At 44.9% G+C, this 11,634-nt stretch overlaps 1 long non-coding RNA gene across 1 annotated transcript in view; it reads right to left on the bottom strand.

Annotated features, from left to right (window-relative positions):
• Positions 1 to 2,894: 2,894 nt before the first annotated feature.
• Positions 2,895 to 11,634, bottom strand: part of LOC110332860 — a 9,082-nt gene continuing 342 nt past the window's right edge. Inside the window, exons 2-3 of the long non-coding RNA XR_002381046.1 lie at positions 8,582 to 8,834; positions 2,895 to 3,032 (exon numbers count right to left, since the gene is read on the bottom strand). This is a non-coding gene — a long non-coding RNA (uncharacterized LOC110332860). The remainder of the gene's footprint in view (positions 3,033 to 8,581; positions 8,835 to 11,634) is intronic.

An 11,634-nucleotide genomic window follows, 5' to 3' on the forward strand; every position in this document is an offset into this window, starting at 1 on the left:
GTTGGGAGGGGGAACACAGGTGTGTGGTGGGGAGAGGGAACACAGGGGTGTGGTAGAGGAGGGGGAACACAGGTGTGTGATGGGGAGGGAAAACACAGAGGTGTGTGGTGGGGAGGGGGAACACAGGTGTGTGGTGGGGAGGGGGAACACAGGTGTGTGATGGGGAGGGAAAACACAGGGGTGTGTGGTGGGGAGGGGGAACACAGGTGTGTGGTTGGGAGGGGGAACACAGGGGTGTGGTAGGGAGGGGGAACACAGGGGTGTGGTGGGGGAGGTGGAGGGAATCTCAGAAATCAAGCCTGCAATAATTCAGCCATGTTGGCAGCCCACCTTGTCCTGTCTCCCAGGCAGTTGACCATTATCTGCCCTCAGAGTGAATTTGGTTCCTGTTTGCCTCCTCTCTTGGAAGCAAAAGCTTAGGCAGCATTTGCAAGTTGTCAGCAGGAAAATCCTTGATCTTCACCCCTATTGAGACTGTCAAAGGACACCAAAAGCTGGAGCTAGGCTTTATGAAGTTAATGTTTTCAGGAAATTGCAGTAATACAAAGAGTGCTCCTTTCCCCCTGAACAATACTATTTTTTTTTTTTAAGAGAGAGAATTCTGAAACTCTCTGTGGGTGAACCTACCCTAGTGCTTTAAATGTCTATTTTCTTCCTTTCTTTTCTCTTTTCTTTCTTTCTCTCTCTTTCTTCTTCTTTCTTTCTTTTTTTCTTTCCTTCTCTCTTTTCTTCTTTCTTTCCTTTCCCTTCTTTTTCTCTCAACTGTGGTACATTTGGGTAAAAAGTCTATTTATCTTGAGCTCCAAAGGAAACCCCCAAGGCAGCAGGTTCCTCAGTGCATGGGTCCCTAGGGAGGGACTGGCTTTGATAGTGTTCCTTAGAAGCTGCACAGGAAGCTAGCTGGTTTCTTTCTATATTAAATGTAATCAGAAAATCGAGTTCAGTGCAGGGCTCAGCACCACAGCTCACCCTCAGCACCACAGCTCGGCCCCATCCACTGCAGGCCTCAGCTGCTGCCCGAGCTTTAACTGAGGACTGTTAACATGCTCACTGGCCCATAGTGAGACATGCTGGAAGAACACTAACTACAGACATGCTGGAAGAACACTAACTACGTGCTAAAAATGGAAAAACGATGCCATCATCCTTTGCCACTTTTCTCACACCCACACAATGTTCTTCGGGGAGAATATAGTTTAAAATGGAATGAAACAATAACGCTCCTGCTTTTTTTAAAAAAGGGTTCCTTTACACATCTGTTTTTTTTCCCAAAAGCAGCACAGAAATTGAGGAATTTATTTAAATCCATGCATATTTTAAAACTTTTGATGTGACTGAACTGAGACTTCTTGCTTTACCTTTGTGGAATCATTTTTGTCTAGGTAGGTAGGTGCTTCTCCCCTGTAAGAGAACACGAACACCTCCTTGTAGCACACGGGACATACATACAACCATGTAGCACACAAGAAACAGGCATACATCCTTGTAACACACAGGATACATCATGCACACACCTCCCTGTAGCACACAGGAAAGACCACACACACACAGACACACACACATACACACACACACACACACACACACACACACGCACGCACACGCACACGCAAGCACACGCACACCTCCAGTTAGCTCTCAGTACACATGCACGCCTCTATGTAGCACACAAGAGACAGGTGAATCTGTATTCAGACCGTGGCCTCCTTGAGCTCCAAGGTCATGATGTTCACACAGTAGGAAGGAAGCAGAGCAGACATGGTGGAGGGCTCAGAGCTTGAAGGGGATGTGTACAAGGCTCTGGAACCCCAGAGGGAGCTGTGGTCACCTAGTTACCTTGGCTCTCAAATCCAGGGCATGCCATCAGCCAATGGCATTGCTTCCTCTCCTCTTCCAAAAGCCCAAGCTGGATTTTACATCCATTAAGCACTCAAAACAACAACAACAACAAAACAAAAAAACTTGTGAATTAAATAATGAACCTTGGAATTTCCTGTGTTGTTTTTCCTGACCTTCCATCTCTCTCATGCTGTCTTCCTCACATCTTCTTCACTTAGTGGTGAATATTAGTTCCATGAGAATAATTGTGTTGCTACAATTCCCCGTGTTTGCCTAAGTCTTAGAAACTGAGGCTTTGAGGAGGTCAAAATACTCCAAGATTCATTAGTTAAGATATATGTGGAAAGTTTACTCTCCATACAATAAATCTAGTGAGAACAGCACACGTGTTCAACTATTTGGTGGCCAATGGCAGGGTGAGGACTGACCTCTGGGCTGGTTCTGCCAGTGTGACTCTGCAACTTGGAGTGGCCATGCCCCTCTGAAACAGGAGTCCTCTTTTCTGAGGATACTGTCTGGGTGACTGGTAGGTCACTGGAGTGTAATTGCCACACAGCTTGGCAACCAAATGTACAGATCTGTTGGAATATGAAAGACAAGACACACAGGTAAGGGATAGGTGTCAGGGTCTGGTGGCAGCGGGTCCCACACCTAGATTGCAGGTTGACACAGTAAGTGTTGAATATTTTCTAGGGAAAATACAAGTCCCTTGAGTTTCCAGTGTCCAGATCATTTGGGACAGAGCCTGTATACAGTCACATTTATGTGATTACTGGTTAATTCTTAAAGCACGCTGAAGTGAGGACATTGACCTCTTCCAGGAATATAGGTTCTCCATAGAGCAGCTTTTGGAGAACCCTCACTAAATGGGATGTCTGGGAATGGCCAGTGATCCACGCAGCTGAAGGATTTGATAAAGACAGACAAAGAGGATTATAAACAAGACGGATGTCTTCACAGCGTGCAAATGGGCCTTCATGTGGGGGATGAGCGTCTAGATAAGGGAAAAATGTTCACAGCCTTAGTGGTTTTAAAGAATGATGTTACTAAACTGTGGAATGAAGATTATTTACCAAATATTTTCAATGCCCCAGCACAGCAAAGATTTTAACTTAGTGAAGGTTTTCTTTCATGTGGTGAATTATACTGCTTCTGCTCTGAACGTTCTGGTTAATGTCTCTGCCTGCAAGGACCTGTAGGGAGAAAATGTCTCTCAGCACAGAAATTAGGCTCCGGCAATGAATCCACCTGACATTCATTGTCTTGAGGCACCATGGCACTCTCAACCTTCTCAGCTCTACAGAACATCCCTAGCTGGGAAGCAAGACCATCATTACATACCAACCACAGGACCTGCTGCTCTCCATATCCAACACTAACCCAACCACACAACCCACCATCTCCCCAGTAGAGCAGCCCAACGGGGCAGGGCTCAGCCTAGTGGTCTGGCAGGCTCAGTTACCTGGATGGAACTTGAAAGGATCATGGAACTTGAAAGGCCATGGGCCACATGACAGATGAAAAGACAGATAGATGCTGCCTCAGTGTAAGGTGACAGCAGATCTCAGAACGGATCCTCATTGGACTTAGAATAGGTTCCCTAATAGGGCAGGTCACCTCCCCCGCTCATCCATTTTCCTTTTCTTTGGCCTGTGGAATCTGCTTAGGGTTTTCCAGGGTTATCTCTGCCCTGGTCATCAGCATCAGCCCAGACTTGGTAGATCCGTTTGGACCTCCGTGAGAAGGGTAGCTTGAATGTATCTCTCCTCTTTTCAGAAGCTTTCTGCTGTTAATCTAATTTACTACAGTATTTACCAGTCTCTTACCGAGTGCAGTCACCTCCAAAAGTTCTGAAACAAAAGGAAATAAGATGAAAAAATAAGCCTCTGAGACTGGGGTTCTCTGGGAGATGGCTGGCTGGCTGGCTGGACGGATGGACGGATGGACGGATGGATGGATGGACGGATGGATGGATGGATGGATGGATGGATGGATGGATGGATGGATGGATGGATGGATGAATGGATGGACGGGTGACTGGATGGACGGATGGCTGGCTGGATGGCTGGATGGCTGGATGGACAGATGGATGGCTGGATGGCTGGATGGCTGGATGGCTGGATGGACGGCTAGCTGGCTGGCTGGCTGGCTGGCTGGCTGGCTGGCTGGATGGATGGATGGATGGATGGATGGATGGATGGATGATTGATTGTGTGGTTGACTGATTGGTTGGTAGTCTGGTTGACTGGCTGGCTAGCTGGTTGGCTGGCTGGCTGGTTTGCTGGCTGGTTGATTGTGTGGTTGGCTGATTGGTTGGTTGTCTGGTTGACTGGTTGACTGGCTGGCTAGCTGGTTGGCTGGCTGGCTGACTTGTTGGCTGACTGGTTGACTGGTTGGTTGGATTATTGGTTAGGCTAGCTGATTGGTTCACTATTTGGCTGACTAGTAATTGGTTAGCTGATTGCTTTAGGGTTTTATTAGTTGTTTATTTTCACTTGAGAAAACTCTTTCTAGGCAGAAGTTACCTAATGTAGTAAAGCCAGTCTTCCTGGATGGGCTTGGTTTCTGCTTTCCTTGAGTTACCCCAGTATTTTGTATTCCTGAGGAGCTATGCTTGAAATCCTTCCTGAGACCACACAGTCTGGAATCTGCATGACGAGCCCATGTGCTGCAATGCCCATTCTGGGTAGGGAGTGGCATGTGTGTAAAGTACTTCACTTTAGGTTGATGGTCATTTTGTGGTTTTATAATCATTATAGATGTTTTAAAATGAGAATACCCCCAAAACAGTTTTAAGAGGTATTTTTTTAATTCCGTAATTGTAAACAGTACTTTAAACATATCTGAAGAAGACTATCCAATGGCTTGTGTCTCCACGACTGGAAATATGAGTTCCCTTCAGTGACAGACTCCAGGTTTTGCATGGATGATGAAGGTGAGACCCTATGGGGTGATAGCTACAGCTTTATCATCTTCCTTCTTTACATTGTTCTCAACACGAGACACATTCCTTTGTATTCAGCCAATTATTGGTGAGAGTTTTCAGGAATCTAGAATCTTCTATGTGATCACAACTTTAAGCCTCAAGTGTTGCTTCCTTCTTCATTAGTATCATGAGGAAAGAGGAATACTTTCTTACCAGTGGAGCCTTACCACTGCCTCTAGTTCCCTGGTCTGAATGCAATGAGTCCCTAGCCCTGCCCTGCCATGTAACTGAATTTTTATGCAATTGTGTTTCGGGAGCTTAGCTGTTTTACATTTGTTGGTGATGCTTATTTCCATTGTTGGAATGGCTGAGCTTAATTTTCCATATTTTGATAAAGGTTCATCAAGACTATGAATGGATTAAAATGGAGAGTTCCTCTTCAACATCAAGTTGCTTCTGAACCCAAAGCCTCAGTGTGCACCGCAGAACATTTGAAAGTTCATTTAAGTTTTCTAAAGACAGACACACAGACACACAGACACACAGACAGATACAAAATCAACTGTCCCCAGCATCATAGCACATGTTACAAACCAAAGCTGGAGAGATGGCTCAGAGATGGCTGTTCTTCCAGAGGTTCTGAGTTAAATTCTCACCACCCACATGGCAGTGCACAATTGCCAATTAACTGTAGTCCCATGGGATCCAATGCCCTCCTCTGGTGTACAGATGTACTTGGATATAAAACAACTTTATACATAAATAATAAATTTCTAAGAAACTTGAACAAGAACAGAAGCAAAGCAAAATGAAATACATTAACATTTAATAGTATTCAGTATTACATGCTGTAAAAACTCAGATGCCTTAAATAGAAACACCTTACCCCACACACTTTATAACTTTCTAGATTCCTGCCTTCAGACTATAGTGTTCTATTTCATTACTAAAATTAAGGCTATAAACATTGTTAATTATAACTATATGTCAAGTACAACCCCACCCTAGCACACACATTAATTTTCTGGCTAATGCCACTGCTGGTATTTGGAACACACTCATATCTAGAAGTTTCCATGTATCTGTCTTTATCTGGGAGGTTGAGATTGGACAGTGCAGTATACAGATAAATAGGTTGGATGTCTGGTCAATACTGGGTTATTTGTGTATCTCATTGTTTGTGTTAGAACTCCATTTCATCTTACTTTATTGTACTGCTGAAGGAATATAGTGCAAAATCCAAAGTCACAGGCAAAGAAAGCGACACAGAGTGAGGAGCTTTCGGCGGGCTTCCAAGCTAGTACTAAATAATACCAACTATGATAATAATAACCACAGCAGCTGTTAGTGCTCCAAAAATGGTGGCCTAGTGCAAGCTGTTTAGATGCATTACCTTGTTTACTGGCACAGGAAATGAGGTGAGAGAAACTTAGAATGAAGGCCAGTGAAGGCAGGGAGTTCTGCCTGCTTGCTGGTTCCCAAGGCAGCAGTGTTCATGGGCTCTGTAAAGTGGAGGCTCTGACATGGATGGATTTATAACTTGATGGGATGTTGAGGGGTTCGCCGAGACTGAGTAGTTGGTATCTAGTTAACGGGAGGGGTCTCTTTCCACCAATTCTCTTCCCTTCTTCACTGTCTCCTCATACATCCTTTTCTGACACAAGGTGAGCCGTTTTTCAGTCCACATGCTCCCTAATATGATGTCCTGTCTCACCAGGACCTACAGCAACAAGGCCAAGTGACCAACTGACCAAAAGCAGAGAAACTGGGAGCCAAGGTAAAAGGTAAACTGTTCCCTCTTTTAAGTTGATCTTCTCTCTCTCTCTCTCTCTCTCTCTCTCTCTCTCTCTCTCTCTGTGTGTGTGTGTGTGTGTGTTTCACAGCAACACAAGCTGACTGTCACATCACCTTACCAAAAAGGCTCTTTTGAAAATGCCTTTGTAGACAACCAAGGCAAGTCATGGAGGCAAAGTGACCCCCAGAATGTCGCAGGCTAGTCAGGGCTCTGCGGGGAGGGGTAGAATCGGCACTTACCTCCTCTGACTCAAGAGGCTGTGACTTTAACACTACATTTTTCTGCCTTCTAAGAATTCTTCCACAGCAGTGCCAAGGCTTAAACAGAGGGAGAGGCTAACATGGCCCTGAGAACTTGCAGGCTTGTTTATATCTAGATCAAAGCTCTCCTGCATTCCATCTGGCAACAGTTGTAAGGGCTGTGCTGAAGGTCAGTGGCTCCTCAGCTGCCCTCACCCAAGCTACTTGACTGAACAATTATGCAGTCATGGCTCAGGGATTGAATGGTCGGCGTCTGGCCTGCAAAGGTCCACAAGAAGAGATTTGTTTCCCTGGGAGGTGTTGTGGTCCCTTAAGAGGTGGGGTCTTGCAGAACGTCTTTAGGTCAGTGGAGGTTTTCCTCAAAGAAAGCTGTGGAAACTTAACTGCCTTATGTCTCTTTTTTCATCCTCTAACGGTGTGACAGATCAAGGGGACATGCATTCCTGCCATTGCTGAAATGGTAGCCTCATAAAAGCCAACCACCACCCCCCTGCCAGATCTTGGATATTGAGCTTCCAAAGTTATAAGCTAAAGAAGCCTCTCGTAGTTTCTAAGTCAGTTGTCTTGGGTGTGCCACTGCTCTAACATGGAACTGATAGATGCACATGAACCCTGTAGCGTGTAGTTTCTACTACCCTGCTTTAAGCTCTGGGTGGACTGTGCTACCAGACTGCCCTGGTTCTCTTGGATCCAGAGATGAAACACACACACACACACACACACACACACACACACANAGAGAGAGAGAGAGAGAGAGAGAGAGAGAGAGAGAGAGAGAGTCATTTTTAACCTGCCTATGGCTCAGTGGCTGGGCTAAAACCTCCCATGGCTAGTGTGCTTTTTCCTTTACTCCTGCTCAACACTCTAAATCTGCCCTTAGCTTAGTCGCTGTGTTACTTTCTCTTGTTCAACACCCTACATCTGCCCTCAGATTAGCTGTGTTTCTCATATTCCACCTGGAGAAGTGGCCAATGACCTCTCCTCCTGAGATCTCACATAGCTGGTGACACTCTCTCCCTCCGAAGCATGGCAAAGTCCCTTTCCTTCTTCTGTTTCTCCTAGCCTGCCTGTGGGAACCTGGAAGTCTCTCCTCTTCTGCCCAGCCATTGGCCTCTTGCATCTTTATTGACCAATCAAGAACCAGTTGGGGAACAGGACCTTCAGTGTTGTTCTCATGAAGATGCCCAATCAAAGCATCAGAACCACCCCCTACAGGACCCAGCCAGTTACAGTGATCTGTGCAGGGGTTTCCCCAGTGAAAGGTGGGTCAGCATTTGTGCTTGGCACTACCCTCACCTTTACTCAGATGGTGAGCCAGGCCACTATTCAAAATTCCTCCAAGTTATACTGCAAGGACACACCTGCTTCCCTGGCACCTTCCACACACGGGACAAGTTCAGAGTGAGGGTTGGCTTTTCTTGGGACTTTTGCATCAGCACAGCCATTTTCACTGGGGAGTGGGAGTCGGCCCCAGGTCTTCAGGAAGTGCTTTGAGAACCTGGTGACCTTGCAGGTTGTCAGCTTTCACATTTCCTGTCCAGGCAGAGCAACCCAAGTAAGCGGGATAAAAGGCACCATCGTTTGATTGGCACTCGAGTCTCTGACTGAATGCCAGCCCTTGTTTATGCTCACCTCCCAGCTTCAAGTCCTTCTGGATAGATTCACATTATTGCTTGTACATGTGGCATATCTGTCCTTCCAACCCAAAGAGGCTTAAGTCTGCTAATATTCTTTGTCTACAAGAAAATCCCTAGTTCTTACCTTAGTTTACTTGACACTCCAGAATGAAATGGCCCACAAAGCCCATCACTCCTGTGCTCATTGAAACTGGTGATCAGGAGCGTCTTCCTGACCTCCACAGCTCCTTCCCAGTGCCTTCCCATAATGCTGCTGGTCTTGGGGATCAGCCCAAGGAGCCAAATGATTGTCAGCCATGCAATTTCATGAAAGCAGACTTCTCAGCAGAGGAAGGAGTTAGCAAATGAATATGGAAGCTCAAATTCTGTATTGTCAGCTTGGATAAATATAAATTGATATGTTTGTCATCATTTCTGAAAGAGTATGTACCAAATCTTAAACTTAGGAGAAGTGTTTAACGTTTTCCATGCACTCATTTAAATATTTATATGAATCCTGTTCCACACACACTACCACCAAATTATAATATTTATAGGTAAAAGATGGCTTGAATTACTTTTTGAAGGAGTACATTAATTTAAACTTGAATGTGTAGTTACAATTTAACATTTTCTAGAGCAAAAATTGAAAGTATAATAAAACGATGCATTTTAATTATAACTCAAGAAAGCGTCGTGATGGTAATACTGGATAATTATTCAAATCTATTTTAGAGATCTACAAGTACGAGCCATGAAAAAACATTTAAACACATCTCTCTGACTCTGTATAAGAAGTAAAGCAGTTTGCAGTGTGTAAACATTATCAGCCACAGTATCTGCCCCGTGATTACACTGCAGAAGTGGGCATTTAACGGCATTTCTTAATTTATGTTCCAGAAAGGCAAGAGGAAAACAAAAACCAGCTGAATACCAGAACCTTGCATTCCCCTGGAGATATGCTCCAGTATTTACCGAGGAGGTGCAAACTTGGTAATGAAAATGAGATGCTACCATCAGAGCCCAGACAATCACCAGAGTCTAGGGAGGCATGAGACCCAGAAAGGAAATCGATTTTCTTTTGAACTTTCTGGAAAGGGCTGTTCTGGGCCTTGATGTTAGGTGAACACGAACCTATGGAAATCTGTGTACCCCTCCTTGCTTTCTGTTAATGGTTGAAGTATGAAATGTTTCCACAGATCATGTTTGAACACTTGGTCCCTAGTAGGTGCCTTTTTTTTTTTTTAATAGGTACTAGGAATATCAGGAGGTTGGGCCTACATTCTATGAGCGTGTTGTCCTTGGTTGCTTCCTGTCACCTTTTCTCTCTGGCCACGATGTGCACAGCCTCTGCAGTATCACCACCAAGAGCTAAGCTGCTCCTTCATGCCTTCACCATCATGATGGGCCAACATCATGACCCCATGCAAGTCTCACCCTTTAAGTGGCTTCTGTGCAGTGTTTTTGTCACAGTGGTGTGAAAGGAGATAATGCTTCCCTGTTCTTAAGCCTTGTAGGTGTTGACTACAGTTTACACATGAGGGTCTTTGAAATGAAGAACATGTGATTACTTTCCTATAATTTCCATCAACTTTACTGTCTCCCTTTTGTGACTCCCAACTGTTAGGGGATCCCCATAAGGGTGGTTCTGAAAGACAGTTGGTATTTCTTATTTTTCTCTCTGGTGTGACAAAAACACCTAGCAACAGCAACTTACTCGTTTTGGCTCGTTTTGGCTCACAGTTCAAAGGGTTAGTTCAAAGGCTGCCATGATAAGGCAGGGGCGAGAGCACGAGGCAGCTAGCCACACTGCATATTTCATCAGGCAAAGAGAGACAAATGGCTCCTGGTTCTCCACTGGCCTTGTCTTTTTTTTATCAAGGCCAAGATCTCAGGCTGTAGCATATTGTGTTGGGCCCCATTTTGGCCCTGGTTTGGGCCTTGAGGACAAACCTGAGCCTGGCTTGTGTTTTGAGACCTGTCTCAGTCACTTCCGTATCGGGGTGACTCAGCCAAATCTGTTTGGACCTGCTTCTGCCCCACCAATGCTGATGTAGAGCTTTGCCAATGGCCCTGTCAGTCACTCCATACCCTCTGTTACCCTTCTCCACCTCCTATGTCATCTTATCCCACCAAAAATCCCCCTCCCTGTGTTCCGAACTTATATAAGCGAGAGGTTGATGCAATAAAGTCGAGTTCCTGCTTTGACAAGACTCTTGGTTCTGTGTGTTTCTTGTGAGCCATCAACACTCACCATCCCATCTTGCTCAGTCCCTGAGAGACCCTGGCGGGACCAGGACCTCTATCCTCTTGCCTGGACCTGCCGGCAATATTGCTCTCCACAGTTAAAGTGGATTTTACCCTTAAGTGAAACTACTCTAGAAACTTCCTTACATACACATTTAAAAGTTTGTCTTTTAGGTGAGTCCAGGTCTATCAAGTTGACAATCAACGTTAGCCATCATGCGCTGTAACACACGGAGAGCTGAAGATTCTCAAATTAGCTATTGTTAATGGATAGACTTTTAATAGGTGGTTAATAAGTCTCAGGTTTTTTCTAATATTATTGAGTATAATAATGATAATATACTTGTTTTTCAAAGTGAAGATGGCTGAATGGTGTCGTTCCCAAAGAGACAATCATTAAAGCTGGACAGGGCCAGAACCAGCCAGCCCGGAGGTCAGTTTCCAGTGACCGAGAATTCATTTCATCAGTTGTTCCTCAGCTGGGGGATGCTCTGGGGCCATGGCATCTCTGAGGTGTGCAGTGATGACCCAGGAATCAAGGGCATGCATGATTTACTGGGTGTTGGGAACCTGGTCTTCTGCAGGATTATTAACTCAAGCCCTACTAAGTCTGTTTTATTCATTAAGTAAAGTCCAGAACCTGTTTGTTACATTCATATTTGTGTGTGTGTGTGTAATCATGACCAGACTTAAACTTGGGATTAATGTGAAATAAGCACTTTTTTGGCAGTGGGAATATTTTCCGTCTATTTTATCAGAAATTTTCCCTAGTAGGATTGCATTTTATGTGTCTCTTGAGTGTCCTGCAAACTCCTACTCTTAATGGTGTGCTCATGGTGAAATTGATGTGTTATTGCACCGGACTCCACGTGCTATTATAATGGTTTAGGGTTATAAAACATTTTTTAACCAAGTGTGTGTGTGTGTGTGTGTGTGTGTGTGTGTGTGTGT

The sequence above is a fragment of the Mus pahari genome, chromosome 15 (genome assembly GCF_900095145.1).
Source record: "Mus pahari chromosome 15, PAHARI_EIJ_v1.1, whole genome shotgun sequence".
NCBI lineage: Eukaryota > Metazoa > Chordata > Mammalia > Rodentia > Muridae > Mus > Mus pahari.